Source organism: Heptranchias perlo, chromosome 25 (assembly GCF_035084215.1).
Source record: "Heptranchias perlo isolate sHepPer1 chromosome 25, sHepPer1.hap1, whole genome shotgun sequence".
Taxonomy (NCBI): domain Eukaryota; kingdom Metazoa; phylum Chordata; class Chondrichthyes; order Hexanchiformes; family Hexanchidae; genus Heptranchias; species Heptranchias perlo.
Window position 1 is genome coordinate 29,971,353 of NC_090349.1, and position 20,052 is coordinate 29,991,404.

A 20,052-nucleotide genomic window follows, 5' to 3' on the forward strand; every position below is an offset into this window, starting at 1 on the left:
TTGGGGGGTGGGGGGTGGGCGTCCAGCAATTTTCCACGTTATTACTTTCAAAGGCAATGTTAAATTTGCAGTGTACTAATGTATTTCTAAATTCCCCTTCTGCTCTTCACAAAAGATGAAGCAGAAAGCAGTTGGGCACAGCAGGAGCACAGAGCACCCAGTGCCACCACTTGCACTAGCAGCTAGTGCCAACTCACAAACTAAATCTCAGAATTCATGAACGTGGAGGGGCAGGAGGAAGAACAGCTGCAAGGTGGGACAGAAGGTTCCCTTACTCAAGTGGTTCCAGGGGCATCAATGAAAAGAGAGTCACCGGAAAATCAAGTAGAGGAGCCTCCTGGCACTATTTCCTTGCCTCTCCCTTTCTGCAGTCTCCACCATCTGCTCTTTTATTATGTCTTATCCCACAATTGGTTAAGTATGCACAGGAAAAATTGTTAGTATATGATTCACAAAATCCTCAGCTGAAGCTGACAATGCCATTCCTTACAATCCGAAGAAGTACTTCAAGCTTTTTGTGCTACCCAAATGTAAAAGAAAAGGATGATTGTGACTTCTGAGGATCCATTGTGTTAAACAAATACATACTGATGCTTCATTCAATTGAATGTGTGGGCACTTAATTTATAAATTTGGCCCATTACAGATCAAATGCCTCTTTCCACTTGGGCAGCAAAGCTGTATTTGACACATTATGCAGTTTGATGAACTTCTGATTGCAGTCAAGTTAAAGGCTTGGCAAAGATGAACGTATGTGTGGCAAGTTCACAGTTGAGGCGTGATCAATGATCACATTACTTGTTAAAGTGCATGACTTTGTGAGTCAGTACTTTTGTGCAATATATTATAGAAGAAAGCAATGATGATTTATGTGGCCGACAGGTGATTTACAGTGTGTGTGCGCTCCCAGCATAATTCTGTCACGTGTATGCCTTACTGTGCAGAGAATTCATAAAACACAATAGCATCTCACGCACTTAATAATGAGCAGCAGCTCCATCAAGTCAGCAGATTATTGAGCGAGAGGACATGACTGTGAGGTTGTGTGAGTGTGAAAGTCAGATAGGAAATGACAACGGGGCAATCACCCCTTGAATAACCTGTTTCAGATAATGTGAACTGCAGGACTGTGGATATATGTCCCCATGTCTGCACAAGTATAGAAAACTTCAATTAAACTGTCATTGCTGTTCATAATGACAGTTTGATACAAGACTTTTTCTTTAACTGTACACACAGAGGAAATATACCTCTTAGAAACCTTAATTTCCTAGTTACGTCAGTCCAAATAGAAGTAGGACAGAGCACGATTTGCATTTCCTCACATGATGAGCGCTCACTCTGCTATAAATTCTAGGGTTAGCCTTGTTCAAATATTATCCAAGTTACAGGCATCAGCAACACCTCTGATTGGGAGCTTGCCTGTTTTTGGTAAGAAATAGCATACTGCCACAAGATTGAAAGGCCTGCAACAGCTTAAGGGGGTAGTTGTCATCAGTACCGTTTCTGTTCAGGGAATGAAAGTCTAAGATTGCCGAATGGCTCCCAGGTCTGCAGGAGGGCAGAGAGCTCCAGGTTCTCAGAAGCAATAGAAATACTGCTGCAGGAATTAAGGCAGAGGAGGGTGATACTCTTTGGCACTGGGTTTTACAGGGCCCCAAGGAGAGTTGTCTAGGGGTAATGCCTGAAGGTTGCCAGAATGCCAACTCCTCAAGACCCCAGTCATCCCACCCACTCAGCCAAGAAGTGCCAGAAAGTTTAATGACAGTACCAGCTCAGCCAAGGTAACAGAAGCCACCAACACCGTCCAAAATGCATTGCACTAATCATGTCTGTCAATTGCAGTGATATCTCCTTCATGCTATGCTAAAGAATTCTAATAGCTTACCATGAATGCCCACAAGGCTGAACTGATGCACCCAGTTTTCATCTGGATGTATTTCTTCACTCAGATCCTTACCTGCAAAAGCCTAACATGGAAATTAATTGCTTGCGGCATTCACCTGTCATCACGCCCATAAATGGTCTGCGTCCTGACACCTGGGTTTATTGCATGTCAGAGGAACAAAAAGTAACTCATACATTTTGCATTATTTTTCAAGGAGAAGACAGACTATAATGCTAAAAAGAGAGAGAAAGAGCTGTGACAGTTGGCAACCCAGTAAATTTCCAACTGTTCACCCCCAAAGAGGAACAAGTGCAACAAATCCTGGGTAGGGCAGCCATTCAGAGCATCAGAGATGACGAAGAAAGAGAGAATGTGCCACTTGCAGGTTCATGATTAATATTGGCTTCTCTATCATCTCACTCTATTGTGCCATTCATTTACTGTCAGCAAACCATTTCATGAAACCCTCATTTCAATCCTTCTACTGTAAGTTACATGTGAACTCAGCTCATCAAGAAAAACTTGTAACTTCCCTTTCCTGTTTCCTTCTCCAGGTGTTGCTGAGGAAGAACATACAAGCCCTGGGACATCAATTCAGAGCAGGTGCTGTTACTCACTCTATCCCTCCCAAGCACCCACTCACAGACATCCACTTTGGGGGAGTTAGAGATTAAGCCAGAGGGAAATGCACTGCGTGACACTGAGCACATGAGGAGGAGATGTAGGTGGTATATGCTGATGAAGATATTGCTATCTGGAGTGTCAGGTTGTGTAACCCCTTGATTGAAGAGTCTGGGGATTCAGGTCTCATGGGTTTGGTTTATAAAAGAATTATGCTTGCAGAGCAGGCATTGGGGCTGTGTCAGTGTGCTGCAGATGGTGGATTCAGTGGTGAAGTCCACAAGCAGCATGTGTACGTTATTGGAGGATGGCTTCATAACTCTACAGTCCACTTAGCAGCATGTGCCAGTCCAAAGCCATCTGCAGTGGATGCTTCCATCACATAAGCGGTAAGGGTATTTTGTGCTTTTTCTATGGACGCTCAGACAGTGCCATAGAAACCTGGAGTTTCGCTTCCAGCCTCAATGATTGTGGATGAGTAGCAGGCGAGACTCACACTGAGCATCACTGATCTCATTGGGACCATTAGGTCTGTTTTCCCGCAGATCAGTGGCCATGCTGAGCTAGTGCCCACTACTAATAGCATGGCAGGAATTGGGTACAAATAGTGGTCAGTTTTTCAGGATGACAGCACATGCAGGCCCTCTCGCTAGCCCCATTCAATACCTGCACTTGTGACAGAAAGGAGGCAGGACCATGCAGTATCCCAAGCGATGCTGCAACAGGTCAATCTCAGGACCTGTTGCTGTAAGATGAGGACAACTCTCTGTTCTAGGAAGCTCCTGCTGCAAAACAGCCAGCCGTGCCATGCATTTCTACTACTGAGATAGCACAAGGATTCTGTTATGAACTTATACTTCATACACTGGTGCCATGGGCATGTACAATGTTAGAAAGCAGTAGGCACTGCTTTAATTTCATTAAAATTGTGGTAGCACTAAAGGTGTTGTTTACAGACATTTGTTTTTCCAAATATTAGTAATTAGCTTTCATCAAGTGGCGCGAATGTGAACTTAGTGAGTTATGCACAGAGAAGGGTTTGCAGATGATAGCATTTTTGTGGAGGGAAGGAGGAAGATAGATACAGGACTGTTAATGTAGTGGGTAAGCATGAAGACCACCTGTATGACTGACATAGAACCATAGAATGGTTACAGCATGGAAGGAGGCCATTCAGCCCATTGAGCCCATGCCGGCTTTTTGTAAGAGCAATCCAGTTAGTCCCATTCCCCCGCTCTTTCCCCGTAGCCCTGCAAATTTTGTCCCTTCAAGTATTTATCCAATTCCTGTTTGAAAGCCATGATTGAATCTGCTTCCACCACCCTTTCAGGCAGCGCATTCCAGATCATAACTACTTGCTGCGTAAAAAAGTTTTTCCTCATGTCGCCTTTCGTTCTTTTGCCAATCATCTTAAATCTGTGTCCTCTGATTCTCGGCTCTTCCGCCAATGGGAACAATTTCTCTTTATTTACTTTATCTAAACCCTTCATGATTTTGAATACTTCTATCAAATCTCCTCTCAACCTTCTGAGCCCTAAGGAGAACAACCCCAGTTTCTCAGTCTATTCACATAACTGAAGTCCCTCATCCCTGGTACCATTCTGGTAAATCTTTTCTTCACCCTCTCTAACGCCTTCACATCCTTCCTAAAGTGCGGTGCCCAGAATTGGACACAATACTCCAGTTGTGGCCGAACCAGTATTTTATTAAGGTTCAACATACCTTCCTTGCTTTTGTACTCTATGCCTCTATTTATAAAGCCCAGGATCCCATATGCTTTTTTAACCGCTTTCTCAACCTGTCCTGCAACCTTCAAAGATTTGTGCACATATACCCCAGGTCTCTCTGTTCCTGCACCCTCTTTAGAATTGTACCATTTAGTTTGAATTGCCTCTCCTCGTTCTTCCTGCCAAAATGTATCACTTTGCACTTCTCTGCGTTAAATTTCAACTGCCATGTGTCCACCCATTCCTCCAGCCTGTCTATGTCCTCTTGAAGTCTATTACTATCCTCCTCACTGTTTACTACATTTCCAAGTTTTGTAACGTCTACAAATTTTGAAATTGTGCCCTGTACATCCAAGTCCAAGTCATTAATATATATCAATAAAAGCAGCGGTCCTAGTACTGACCCCTGGGGAACACTACTGTATACCTTCCTCCAGACAGAAAAACAACCATTCACCACTACTCTCTGTTTCCTGTCACTTAGCCAATTTCGTATCCATGCTGCCCCTTTTATTCCATGGGCTTCAATTTTGCTGACAAGCCTATTATATGGCATTTTATCAAATGCCTTTTGAAAGTCCACAATATCAATTGCATTGCCCTCATCAACCTCTCTGTTACCAGATCAAAAAACTCAATCAAGTTAGTTAAACACGATTAGCCTTTAACAAATCCATGCTGGCTTTCCTTTATTAATCCACACTTGTCCAAGAATGTCTCTTCCAGTTGGAAATGCAAAATCCTCTGCCTCTTCTTCAGGCTGCTTCTCCTCTGTGGCCTCCATGATGAGGTCTATTTGTAAGGCAAACTTGTGCAGCATGCAGCACATAACCATGATCCTTGCGATCCTGGTTGGACTATAATGCAGGATGCCCTCATATTGATCAGAGCATCTGAAATATAACCTGCCAATGGTGTGCTCAATTATTATTGCTTTAATGGATCTCATTATACCAGTGCTCAACTAGTGTCCTGGGATGCTGTATATGTGTCATGAGCTGTAGCTGCTGAGGATAGTCTTGATCTACCAGGAGCAACCTCCAGAGTTGACTGGGTCAAACAATGCTGGCATGGTGGACTGATTTACAATGAAGGCATCATGGCAACTCCCAGGGAAGTGAGCATTCTCTTGTGTAATGTGATGCTGCTGATCACAGATGAGCTCACATTAAGAGATAGGAATCCTTTCCTGCTGACGTAGGTAGCGGCAATGAGCAAGGGAGCACAAAGGGCCACATGGTACAATCTATAACTCATTGGACCTTCGGGAATACGGCAATTCTGCACAATTGCAGTGCTCTGTCATACTGCTGCCAATTATTCTTGGGAAAAGAGATGAATGCATCTGTGACTTGCTTAATGCTTCTGTGGACAGCTGATCGGCAAATGTTACTGATGCCCCAGTCGCAGCATGGAATAACCCTGCGGAATAAGGATTAAGGGCAGGGATGACCTTAACAGCCACTGGCAGTGTTGTGCCTGTGGGGAAGGTGGCTTGCAACATGGTGGCATAACTCAGTGATGGCTTTCTTTTTAAAGTTAAGCCTCTGCAGGCACAGTTTTTCTGACAAAGCAGGTATATTCTATTGTAGGGGTACCATTGGGCATGTCCTGTGTCCCTCTGGTGTTGCCTGACCAACCCACATCCATCCGTTACTCCTCCTCCTCTTCCAAAAAAATAGATTCTGGGGAATTCTCAATGGGAAACTCATTGTTCCCTGCCTGAAATGGTGCAGAGAAAATGGCAGCCTTCAACAAATGGTACAAAGGCAGATGTCAAAGTGTTGGCATCAGCAAAAAGATGCTCCATAAAAGAGTCTGATATAAGCTCTAAACTGATGCAGTAAACATTGATGGTACTCTCTTTAAATTCTCTTCCAAGCTCCCCTAGCATCCAGCAACCCTGGATGCCCATTTCACAAGGGCAAGAAGAGGAACCGACAGAAATGATGGAAAATGGGGTGTGTGGCTTAATTTTCACTCGTTTGCATGCAACTGTCCACACATGGGCTGACATTCCCTGTGGCTGCCAGAAGTGACAGCAGAATATGGGGAGGGCGAAAAAGTAGCCAGAAATTCAGAACAACGGAGCAATGTCCAATTTTCTGAACAGGTCCTCTTGATTTATGCTTCGAAATTGTGCAGACCTATTTGGAGGATCCAGTCAAGAATCACCTACAGGTCACATTGCGTTCTGTCTCTACTGCAGGAATCCTGGTTACCCAGATTGTCCTTGTACCTGATCATATGCAGAGCCTACAATGGTTTCAAGGTTTTTTCTTTACCAAACCTTGGGTGGGTGACGATGGTTATTTCAATTCTTGCCTGGCATGGTCAACTGTAATGTGATCAGAGCATGAACTGGTTAGAAACATAAGGCTTTCTCTCTATAAATCAGTCTCTTCCTGTTGATGCAGTTTTTTGTCTGATAAGATGCAGGAAGCTGTGAAGGTCAAATATTGATTGTATAGTTTGTGCTGGTACCCTCCAGTCATTAATGCCACAACTAGAATACCATCCACTGGGCTCTAAGATTAAAACTGCATATTCACATTCTCAGTCTGTATATTTGCCTTTTGTTCAATCAGCATCAGGCAGCTGGGATCAGGAGTACAGCTAAAATAAAGCCTTCCATTTGTAGATGCCTGTTGCAGAAGACAACCTGTGTTTCTAGAATACTAATCCCGAGCAGAACCAAAAAGCTTCAGTCTGCAGGAAGCCTGTGATGTTCTAGCACAGGGCAGTGGTCTGTGGCTGAGTTTCTACTGTACTGTTCGTTAGAATCCTTTTAAAATTATTCCTTCTTCATGTTTTTCCATGGCAACTGGCAATTCCAGTGATTGGCTGAGTGAAAGTGTCCTCTCCAGGGTGTAACAGCTTCACAATCTCTGACACATCACTTCCTCTGGCATCTCCTCCACTCTACAGGGTGCCCATCAGTATAATACAACCCTCTCCGCAGGTCGTCAGTCATGGTAACATATCCTTCTTTGCAGGGTGTCCTCTTTGCAGTATACCATCTCGGTAACATGTCCATCTTTGCATGATGTCCATCACTATACATGTACTAGCCTACAGGGTGTCTGTCACTGTGATGTGTATGCTTTTCAGGGTGTCCATCATTGTTCCCTATCCTTTTCTGCAGGGTGTCCATCACTGTAACATGTTTCTCACTACAGAGTGTCCATTACTGTTACAAAGCCCCCTCTCCGCAGGGTGACTTTCGCTGTAGGACACCCCTGTCTGCAGAGTGTCCATAACTGCAATAAAAACAGAAAATACTGGAAATGCACAGCAGGTCAGACAGCATTTGTAAAAGAGAAAACACAAGTTATGACATTTCGGGTATGTGAAGCCTTCGTCTAAGGCTTAGAGAAAAACAGACATTTTAGTAATACTGGAAAAATAAAAGGAAGGAGGAGAGAAGGAGAGAACCAATGGATACACCAATCGTAGAGAGGGAGTTAATATGTTAAATGGCCTGCAAGGTGCTAAATCGAAAACGGTTAGGCGATATAAAAGGTAATCTGTGAGTCAATGCAGATGTGTGGGTTGGACAAAAGAATGTGCAAATAGTGGGGCAAGAGGGGGGGGTGGAATGAAAAGGCACGAGAAGTCCATGCACAACAAAAGACTAAGAAATAAAAAATAATAAAGCAAGAGGATTTTTTTTTTAAAAAGCAGTAGATGCAGCAGAAATGAAATTAAAATGGAAGATGCAAGCAAAACATGGATCAGCCAATCGTGAGAAGTGAAAGAGAACAGGCCTGCACCAAAGGCCCTGACCCACTCCCCCACAAAGTCACGCTCTGATGAAGGGTATATGATCCGAATGCTGGAATGCATAACTTTGTGTAGGATACTCCCACAGGCAGCATGTGTCTCTGTGACTCTCGAGGAATCCATGCAACTGTTTCCTTCATCAGACACGTGAAATTCCATTAGGAGTGCGACTGACAGATTATCTGTTAACCGCAGGACAGTTGGTTAGCTCTTTGCTTAGCGATGAAATCTTGTATCAAGGATTCTGCTGACTTCTGCACCATTTTGGACAGCCTACTATTGTGACAGCTCCTGGACTAGGGGTCTCTGGGGAGCTTTCATTATGTAGCTGTATATCTCTGACGATGCAGCAGACGGATGAAGATGTTCATGCTACGTGTTACACATCCAGCTGGATGGACCTAGTGCAGTTAGTCCCTATATAAATGATACTATTCATGGCATGGGCTGAAACCCAGTGATCAAAAATCCAATTAACAGCCTGTTACCTGTCAGGTTCAGCAGCCCAGTGTAATGCATGCCAAGGGAAATGAGACTCATTCACCCCAACTGTCTAATAACGCAAGCACATTGTCTTAGAGATCTGCAGCTCAAGAAGGGGCCCACCAGCACATGTGCAGCAAACAATCTCTAATTGTTCACTCCACAAACAGGATACCTCATACATCTTTGCTGGGATTTAGTGTAATTGATTCAGTTTGTTCCAGTATTTTCATTAGGAGAACAGCCACCTCCTGTTCACACCCCTGTAATCGTCAGGTTTCCCCCCCTTTCAAAAAGAGAACAATTAACAGTTACCAGTGGGTCACCAGATTTTCCAGTGTCCACAGTACTAACGTTCTCCTGAACGGGGCTTCCAGGGCGTCATAGCAGTCCAGCAGTCTGTTCTCCAGCAGATCACCAGAATTGCTGAGAACTGCCCTGGGAGAGTGGCAGAGGCACCATGGAAGATAAACCCGCTGTCCTCTTTCAGGATTTTAAAAATTCATTCATGGGATGTGGGCGTCGCTGGCTAGGCCAGCATTTATTGCCCATCCCTAGTTGCCCTTGAGAAGGTGGTGGTGAGCTGCCTTCTCGAACCGCTGCAGTCCGTGTGGTGAAGGTTCCCCCACAGCGATGTTAGGTGGGGAGTTCCAGGATTTTGACCCAGCGACGATGAAGAACAGCGATATATTTCCAAGTCGGGATGGTGTGTGACTTGGAGGGGAACGTGCAGGTGGTGGTGTTCCCATACGCTTGCTGCCCTTGTCCTTCTAAGTGGTAGAGGTCGCGGGCTTGGGAGGTGCTATAGAAGAAACCTTGGCGAGTTGCTGCAGTGCATCTTGTGGATGGTACACACTGCAGCCACAGTGCGCCGGTGGTGGAGGGAGTGAATGTTTAAGGTGGTGGATGGGGTGCCAATCAAGTGAGCTGCTTTGTCCTGGATGGTGTTGAGCTTCTTGAGTGTTGTTGGAGCTGCACTCATCTAGGCAAGTAGAGAGTATTCCATCACACTCCTGACTTGTGCCTTGTAGATGGTGGAAAGGCTTTAGGGAGTTAGGAAGTGAGTCATACACCGCAGAATACCCAACTTCTGACCTACTCTTGTAGCCACAGTGTTTATGTGATCGGTCAAGTTAAGTTTCTGGTCAATGGTGACCCCCAGGATGACATTCTTGCTCACACCTCTGGCACCCTGCCAGTGCCCTTGCTGTTGCCCGTCAGCCAGCCAGGCCAGACTGCTGCAGCCCAGGCCAAGATGGTGCAGTCTGAAGCCGGGCCCTCCTGGCCCAGAGCTGCTCGAGGTGGTTCTCCAAGGCCATCTGCACTTTCCGCCATTGAAGATCAGCAGCCTTCCACCACCCATGTTCCAGCCACTGGGGATGCACCTCGTAGGAGCACTAGGTAAAGTAAAGGCTCACAAAAGACAGGCACTAAAGGAATGCACAAGGGTGAATAGTATCATGTTGTTTGAATCATTTCATGTGTAAATCTATAAATGTGGATATGAATTTGTATATGGTGTTGGTTTTCATTTCTGTGATGAGCTGAGGAAGGAAGCAATGTGTAATCATGAGGAGGACGATTTGATGGTCATGTGGGAGAGGAAAGATAAGGAGTGTGGGACTGTTGGTGAATGGGGAGGTGTCGTTGAGGTTACTAGTATCGCTCATTAATCATCTGATCACGCAGAGCTCTGGCAGACAGGGCCTGTCAACTTGTTGCTTCCCTGCCTCTTCCTCCATTTCCTCCTTCTCCTCCTCCTCTTCCCCTGCCTCTGGCTCAGATTCTCGCCGGATAGGCGGTGGCAAGGGCTGTCCTCTCATAATGGCCAGATTGTGCAGCATGCAGCATACGACGTTAAATCTTGATACCCACTCAGCTGAGTACTGCAGGGCTCCTCCAGAGCGGACCAGGCAATGGAAGCGTTGCTTGAGGACTATGGTGTGTTCGAAGATGTCCGTGTGGCAACATGGCTCTCATTGTACGCCTGCTCTGTATGTGTGCGTACGTTCCGGACCGGAGCCACGAGCCACTTCATGAGGGGATTGCCCTTGTCGCCCACTAGCCAGCCTTTGACTTGCCATGCTGGTTGAAATATAGGTGGCACGTTGGACTGCCGCAAAATGAAGGCGTCATAATTACTGCCAGGATAATGGGCATTGACTGGCATGATGCGCTGCCTGTGGTTATACACCAGCTGCACATTGAAGGAGTGAAATCCTTTTCTGTTCATGAATATCGCTGAGTTCTGATGTGGAGCATGCACGGCAATGTGCGTGCAGTCAATTACAGCCTGCATTGGGGAAGCCTGCAATGCGAGCAAACCCTCGTGCTTGCTCATGCTGCTTGTCTCTGGTAAGATGGAACGAGATGGATCTGTTTTGGAGTGCGAACAGAGCCTCAGTGACCTTCCTTATATAGCAGTGTGCTGCAAATTGTGAGGTGTTGCTTATATCTCCAGCAGCAGCCTGAAAGAAGCCAGAGCCTTAAAATTAAGTGCCACGGTTACTTTGACAGCCACAGGCAATGCTGTCCTTGCACTGGTCTGAGGCTGCAGTTGTAATTGCAGCAGTTGACAAAATTCAGTCATGACCTCTTTAGTGAAGCGCTGGCTTCTTCAAATCTGTGTTGCACACTGATTTACGTCATAATTTCCATACACTACATGCTCCTGGCATTCGTTAGGTGCGCGCATGCGCAAACGCCTTTACCAAGATGGCGTCCAGTGCACTTCACGTCGGAAGTGTGCGTGCGCAGCTCAGACGACATTTTGGGGGTATAGGAGTCTACATAGTGCCTACAAAACGGGCGCTACATGGCCCAATTTTGCCCCCAACATTTCTAAATTTGACTAGCTACAGGAGCTTGTGGTGTAGAGAATCTGTATGGTTCAGTGTGACTTCTGACCACTTGTTTCTGATAGTTTGTATTCAACAATTGCAGGCTATCTGGTGCAATCACTGTGCACTGTGTGGAAGCTGTAGTGTGGGTGTCCTAGTCACCGTGCGGAGTAGAAATCCACAGCGACCAGCAGTCCCAGTTGCTGATATGGCAGAATCCATGGATAATATAAGTCATTGTGTATGGTAAAAACCACAGGGGATCTCAGTTCTTGTGCACGGGAGAAACTGTAGGGTCTTAGTCAATGTATACTTAGAAAGGGGAGAGTGCACTGGAATCTTAGTCACTGTACATGGCAAAAACTAAATTACAGGGGCCATAGTCAATTGATATGAGAGTAACCAGAGGTCATTTGAGTCATTGTAAGCAGAGAAATTAAGGGGCTCCAGCTGTGTATACAGAAGGGTCCCAATCATTGCACACAGTAGAATCTGCAGGTGCTCCCAAGTCATCATACAAAGTAAAAGCCATGATAGTTGATGGTTTGTGAGCAAGTCCATTCCATTATGCCTCCTCATTCAAACCCAGATAGTCTAACAGCAACTCAGACAATACAGTCATGGAACTGCGTGACTGGTTATTGTTAAGTTAGGAAGCTGCACATCTGTTTATCATAAGTTAGGCGTCATTATTGTTTAGTCAGGGAGATGTGTCTGTGGTTATTGGTGAGGAAAGGAACTGTGGTTATTGCTTTCTCAGCATTGTAGCTTTGTTTTCGCTGACACCTTGCTATGGACTGGATGATTATATTTTGAGGAGAGCTGATAGTGAAAAATGCTGGAGCTCTGTTCTGATATAAAGGGGAATTAAGGTTGCTCTGTACTTCAGGATTGTCCTTATTTATAAATCTGTCACTGCTAGTCGTACATTGAGTTTGCTGCTGTCATAGCTCAGTGTGAAGTATATAGAAAATTGACGGATGTTACATGCATCACTGGAGGGAGGCCAACCAATAAACTACAGTATTGTTCACAAAATCAGTGCCTTGCTTAGTACATGGCACCCTGCACTGTTGATGGTCTGACCGTATCAATGACCAGGCATTTCATACACACATGTAAAGATACAGAGACATAGATGCACAAAGGTGCACACTCGTACACACAGATACAGGGACATACAGTTTAGGGACAGATGTGTATACACGCGCCGCGCAGACACATACACAGATGTAGACATACAAACAGACCCCTTCTGTTTCCCCTGTGCTGTTGGTTTTATAAAGCAGTGCTGTGGATAGATGACTATGGTATCTGATAACAACAGTGTGAATAGTCATTGGTGATATCAAGATTGAGATCAGCAGTGCATCCAATCACTCAACCTTGTTCTTTCATGGCTTTTGCAGAAAGGTTTTCATATTGATTGCATCGTGCTACATTGTTTTGCTTTCATGTATGTGGCTGGTTTTCAAATGCTAACTCTGTGAGTGCATTTAGAGCTTTTATATAGGTAGGGGAAGGAGGAGGCAGAGATGGACATCAGCTGAGTGACAGCAGTAAAAGCAAATATTGAGATGAGTGAAAGGTTGAGGGAGGGTACTGAGAGATGAGGGGCAAGAGACAAGGGTGTGAGTGAGTGAAGGATGACAGCACGAGGCGAGGTGAAGGATAATGGAGTGAAGGTTCCTGGATGAGGATGTGAGAGGTGCAGGATGAGGGGATTGGGGGGGTGGGGGGGGTCAAGTGATGGGTAAGAGGCTATGGGATGAAGGAGTGAGGGCCAAGGAGGTGACAGATGATGGAATGACATTTGAGGTACTTGGGGTGATGGATGAGGGCCATGGCTCAGTAAGTGAAAGACAAAGTCTGAGGTAGTGACGGACAAGAATGCAACAGAGGAAGGTACAAAGGGCAAAAGGGCACCTTTGAGAGGTGAAGAGATGAGGGACTGTGGGACAAGGGATGAGAGGCATAAGATCTCTTATGTTTCTTGTTATCATAAAGCCAAGGATCCCATATGCTTTTTTAACAGCCTTCTCAACTTTTTCTGCCACCTTCAAAGATTTGTGTACGTACATTCCTCTGTTCCTGCACCCCCTTTAAAATTGTACCATTTAGTTTATATTGCCTCTCCTCATTCTTCCTACCAAAATGCATCACTTCACACTTCTCTGCGTTAAATTTCATCTGCCATGCGTCTGCTCATTTCATAAGGAGGGGTGTCAAGGCCTTAGAGAGGGTGCAGAGGAGATTTACTAGGATAGTACCAGGGATGTGGGACTTCGGTTATGTGGAGAGATTAGAGAAGCTTGGGTTGTTCTCCTTAGAGCAGAAAAGGTTAATGCGAGATTTAATAGAGGCATTCAAAATCATGAGGGGTTTTGATGGAGTAAACAAGGAGAAACTGTTTCCAGTGGCAGAAGGGTCAGTAACCAAAGGACACAGGTTTAAGGTAATTGGCAAAAGAACCAGAGGGGAGATGAGGAGAATTTTTTTTCCGCAGCAAGTTGTTGTGATCTGGAATGCACTGCCTGAAAGGGTGGTGGAAGCAGATTCAATAATAACTTTCAAAAGAGAATTGGATAAATACTTGAAGGGGAAAAATTTGCAGGGTTATGGAGAAAGGGCAGGGGAGTGGGACTAATTAGAGAGCTCTTTCAAAGAGCCGGCACAGGCAAGAATAGGCCAAATGGCCTCCTTCTGTGTTGTATCATTCTATGATTCTATGATCGTCAGTGCTGGGGTTTAACGGTGGGGGTCTTGTTTTTTCAAACTCATCTCTACAATGGGAAGGGCTGAGAACTGGGACTCGGAGGCTTGGCTGGAGCCTGGGTCTGCAGGCTAAGACTGAGGACAGAGCCTGGAGGGGGAGGCTGGGCTTGGGATTATTGCTCTGAGCTGGTATAAGGAGGCTGGGGCTGGTTCTGGTCTGGGAGGAGTGCAGAATCCGTCTTTGTTTCACTTGCTGTGACTGAGAATAGGTAAAATGATAAGTGAGGTTGATACGTGGCCATCTTACGTTAACACAACGTTTGTATTTCAAACCTGTGATTTTCAGCTTGAAAATAACCACGAGCAGAGCAGCCAGTCATTAACTTGATCTCCTGGAGTTAATTAGCATCAGGGCATGGGCCGTGCTTTCACGCTGACTTCAGCTCCAATTAAGTTTTAATTGGCTGCTCTTAACTGATAGCTGTGCAGATAATCAGAATGAGATGTCATTACAAAACGTGCTGCCTTGTTATTGGTTGTGCAGTTGATGGTGGGCTGGCAAAAAGCATCACTGTTTCTTGTCAGCAAGTCTGTCCAGTGTGTTCCCAAAGGCGGAGATACTCTCCAGTGTAAGTCCAGAATGTAAGGCTTTGTCTATCCAGTGTGCTTCAAGATCTAAGGCTTTATCTATCCAGTGTGTGACAAGGGATTGAGGCCCTGTCCAGTGTGTGTTCAGGGAATGACATTGTTGATTAGAACATAAGAAAAAAATCAAAGATGAGAAAAGGCCATTTGAGCTATTGAGCTCGCCCTTCCATATTCTAAATGGTAACATTTTAAAAGACGTAGAGGAGGAAAGAAACTTAGGGCTTCAGGTATTCAAATTTTTAAAAGTGGGACGATAAGTTGGTAAAACAGCAAATAAAAAAAAGCATGTGAGATGATAGGTTTTACAAATAGGGTCATAGGGTATCAAAACAAAGAGTTAATGTAATACCATTGCAAATCTTTGGCTAGGCCATGATTAGAACATGCCCAATTTTAGAAGGATATCAATGCCATGGAGAAAAGGCAGAAAAAAGTCACCAAAGTGATAGCAGGGAGGCTTTAGTTATGAGGAAAAACAAGAGAAACTGGGTCTCTTTTCACTTGAAAATAGAAGGTTAAGAGGAGATCTGATAAATGTATTCAAAATTGTGAAGGGCTTTGATAAGGTAAAAGGGAAAAACCATTTCCATTAGCCAGTGAGTCAGCAACTAAAGGACATAAATTTAAGGTTATCACCAAAAGAGCAAAGGGAGAGGCTAGGAGTTTTGTATTTATGCAGAGGGTTGCTAGGACATGGAATTTCCTACTAAAAGCAGTGGTGGAAGTAAATCAATGAGTGCTTTTAAAAGGGAGGTGTTAAATATTTGTAAAAGAAAAATGTAATAGGGCAGGGGAATGGCACTCACAGGATAGCTCATTGATAGCCGGTACAGGTGCGATGGACTGAATGGCCTCTTTTATGCGCTATAAAATTCTATGATTATATTTCAACTCAGAAACCTAGAAATTTTATTGCATCCAAAAAAGAGCACGCAGGGAGTGGGATGCACGCTGCACGTGACTTTTTACGTGGTCCAAGGGATTGTTGCTAGGACGACCTTATAATGTTTCACGAGTGCAGCCAAGGTTTCTTCACATCCTTATCCTTCTTTTCCCTTCTTACTTCTATCTCACCCTTCACACTCTGCATGACAAACTGCAGCTGCTTTCACCAGCCACTTCTTCCTCTGCTCTCCCTTCACAGTAAAAACTAACCCAAGTCTCTCTCTTTCATTTCAGGTGCTCAAAATGTGGAGAACTTCTCTTCCATTTCAGGAAGAGGAGGCCAGTCTCCCGTGCCTGTTTTGAGGTAAATTATGATGGGAGCGGCGGGAACTTGCCACCCCCTCGCCACCTTAACTCCTCGTGCACACTGTTCCCACCGGGTTGGCGGGGGGAGGGGGTTTAAAGTGAAGTGTAAATTCTCTCCTCAAAGGGAAATACCTCACTTACCTATGCCCAGAGAATCAAGGCAAAGGTTTACCGCATGTGTGCAAAGGGGTATTGAGGAGTTTAACTAGCTGAAACCACAAAGTTTACCAGCACAGTACATTAAAAAAGGTGATAAGTTTCGAGCTGCTTGCCCAGTCAGAACCATCCCATCACTGAAGCAATGGCTTGCAGAATTGTTTGGGACCAAGTGGGAATAATAACAGTGATGAGACTAACCCTATAGGTTTTATTAATCATGAATCAGGCTTTCATAAGGGGGCCTACAATCAGAAGTCGTGGCCCGATGACGCATTGGTGCTGCAATGCAATTTCAACTACTGATATTGGGGCGCCTGCATTGGGCCGCCCTCAACAGTTACACCATGGCAAGTGTCAATGAAGAGGCCAAGGTAAGTACTTCAATTACCATTTCTAATGATTCCTGTGGGCCAGGAAGAGCAGGAGTGCTCCCCCAGGCTCCACAAGGAGTCCTTGGGCTTCCCCAGCCTCAGCCTCGCCTCTCCCTCCCAGTGTCGGCACTCTCGGGGAACCTCCCCCCATCACGAACTTCATGCCGGGGAGTGTATAATAGTCTGCCAATCCGATATCACCTGGTTTACACCATCGCCAAAAGTTAAAATTACGCCCTCTGTCTCTCTCTTTCTCTGCTTTGATCTCTGTTTTTGCACCATCCTATATTTCACTCTCTCTCTCTCTTTCTCTGCATCTCTTTCCCTGTGTCTCCAAATGAACAGTGGAATATACAGCCCAGCAGTGAGGTACTTATTAACCATTAACCAGATATGGCCGTCACACATAATTACTATCATATGGATGACGCTAATTATTTTACACAGTGGAATTATAATCAGCGTTATATTAGAGATATGGTTAAATTGAAAGTTAAAATATTAAATTAAAATACAATAGGGATAGTAGAAAAAAAACAATATACCCAAGAAATATAAACAAACTTCTCATTATTGACACATATAATGAAGATAAAAAAAATACGAGGAAAAGAAATTCTTTAAAATGAAAGGATTTCATTAATAAACTTGTGTGACATCTCTGTGATATAATGTTATTGTATTAACATTCCCATTGTTAGGGAATAGCACAATGTCACGTAGAGGAGACAGAATATCAATAATAAAGTGAAGGGTCCACAAAATGTAATCATTAAAAGGAGAGAATTTAATTGAGTAAATTCCAGGATTGTTTAAATATTTTCTAACTATAAGCGCTACTTTATTTAGATTATAAGAACATAAGAAATAGGAGCAGGAGTAGGCCAATTGGCCCCTCGAGATTGTAAAGAGTTGGGGACCCAGCACCGACCCCTGCGGAACACCACTGGCCACTGGTTGCCAGTCCGAGAATGAACCATTTATCCCAACTCTCTGCTTCCTGTTAGATAACCAATCCTCCACCCATGCCAGAATATTACCCCCAATCCAGTGATTCTTTATCTTGAGCAATAATCTTTTATGTGGCACCTTGTCGAATGCCTTCTGGAAGTCTAAATACACTACGTCCACTGGTTCCCCTTTATCCACCCTGTACGTTATGTCCTCAAAGAACTCAAGCAAATTTGTCAGACATGACTTCCCCTTCGTAAAGCCATGCTGACTTTGTCCTATTAAATTATGTTTATCCAAATGTTCCGCTACTGTCTCCTTAATAATAGATTCCAAAATTTTACCCTGAAATTTTGATTGACTCATTCTTTCACAGCGCAGAGAATATTTCTAAATTATAAAACAATTATACATGAGAGTTAGAATATGATGCAGAAATATCAATAAGGATCTCTCAGCAGAACTGTGCACTGTTATAATATAAAAGATATAGCATTAAATTATTGTACACTGGCTAGAGCATTAAATCATTATATATTGGCTAGAGCATTAAATTATTATATATTGTCTAGAGCATTAAATTATTATACACTGGCTAGAGCATTAAATCATTACATATTGGCTAGAGCATTAATTTATTATACACTGGCTAGAGCATTAAATTATTATACAATGGCTCGGACGTTAAATTATTATATACTGTCTAGGGCATTCAAAGCAGCATGACACCAGTGTGATTCCAGTATGCCACTTTTTCTCAGAACTAAATTACAATGCACAATAATCTCAACACATAAACCTTTAGATAGGCTGCAGTTTCAAGGAACTCCTATCTCCCTTGCCTATCTGGATTTGCTTGGCTTTTGTTACCATAAGACTCAATTTCTCCAATGTTATCTTTGTTGATCTGCTATACCCCATCCATTATAAACTCTAACTTGTCCAAACTCGTATCTTGTCCCTTACTAAGTTCGACTAGTTCATCACTCCCATCCTCACTGACCTACATTATGTCATTATCCCCCATTATATTGAATTTAAAATCCTCATCCTCATCCTCAAAATTCTCCATGGCCTTGTATGTCTACAACCTCTCTGGCTTTACATCCCCTCCCACACTCATCTGGCTTCCGAATTTGGCCTTTTGTGCTTCTCTTATCTTCCCATTGGTAGAAGAACCTTCAGCCGCCTTGACCCTATTCTCTCCCTCCCTAAACCCCTCGGCCTCTCCACATCTTGTTTCACATTTTCTCATTTTGCATTCCTCTATTGCTTTTATCTCCAGACATTCTTTCTCCCCCCCTCTGTAAAGTACTTTGGGATGTTTTTCCACATTAAAGGTGCTGTATAAATATAAGTTATTGGTGGTTTTCTGAAACAAATACTAATATTACTGTAATAAAGCTACTCAAACATCTTGGACAGCTTTATTTCTGCTATATTAAGCTAATATCGCTAAAACAAATACCAGAAACACAATTTTGACTAAAATTAAAACATTTGAATACCTCCCATGAGCTATCCCTCTTGTTCCTTTATCCTAATATTATCCTTGTTCCATTATTTTTATTCATTCATTTTACTGTTAATTATCCATTCTACATTTATTTTATTAAGTCTATTTTGATCACTTTTAAAAGATTTAAATTCTTTTACTTGTGTTTATTTCTCTGCCTCCCTGCACCGTGTGTCCATTTTGGATGCTAGAGTTCCAACTAATGAAAAGCCAGTTTCTGTAAACTCACATGGTCGTGTTATAGATCCAATCAGGGTAGTCTTTGGTATAAAAATCATGTAGCATTGACAAAGTGTTGTCATCTTCCAGTTATGAGCAGTGGTGTGTAGCTTCCAGAGGATGATACCAGAACTGAAAGGTTATACTCATCAGGAAAGGATCAACAGGCTCGGGCTCTTTTCTCTAGAAAAGAGAAGGCTGAGGGGTTGACCTGATAGAGGTCTTTAAGATTACGAATGAGTTTGATAAGGTAGACGTAGAGAAGATGTTTCCACTCGTGGACTAGGGGCCATAAATATAAGATAGTCACTAATAAATCCAATAGGGAATTCAGGATAAACTTCTTTACCCAGAGAATGGTGAGATGGAATACTCTCTACTTGGAGTGCAGCTCCAACAACACTCAAGAAGCTCGACACCATCCAGGACAAAGCAGCCCACTTGATTGGCACCCCATCCACCACCCTAAACATTCACTCCCTTCACCACCGGTGCACAGTGGCTGCAGTGTGTACCATCCATAGGATGCACTGCAGCAACTCGCCAAGGCTTCTTCGACAGCACCTCCCAAATCGCGACCTCTACCACCTAGAAGGACAAGAGCAGCAGGTGCATCGGAACAACACCACCTGCACGTTCCCCTTCAAGTCACACACCATCCCGACTTGGAAATATATCGCCGTTCCTTCATTGTCGCTGGGTCAAAATCCTGGAACTCCCTTCCTAACAGCACTGTGGGAGAACCTTCACCACACGGACTGCAGCGGTTCAAGAAGGTGGCTCACCACCACCTTCTCAAGGGCAATTAGGGATGGGCAATAAATGCCGGCCTCGCCAGCGATGCCCACATCCCATGAACGAATAAAAAAAAAGATTGTGG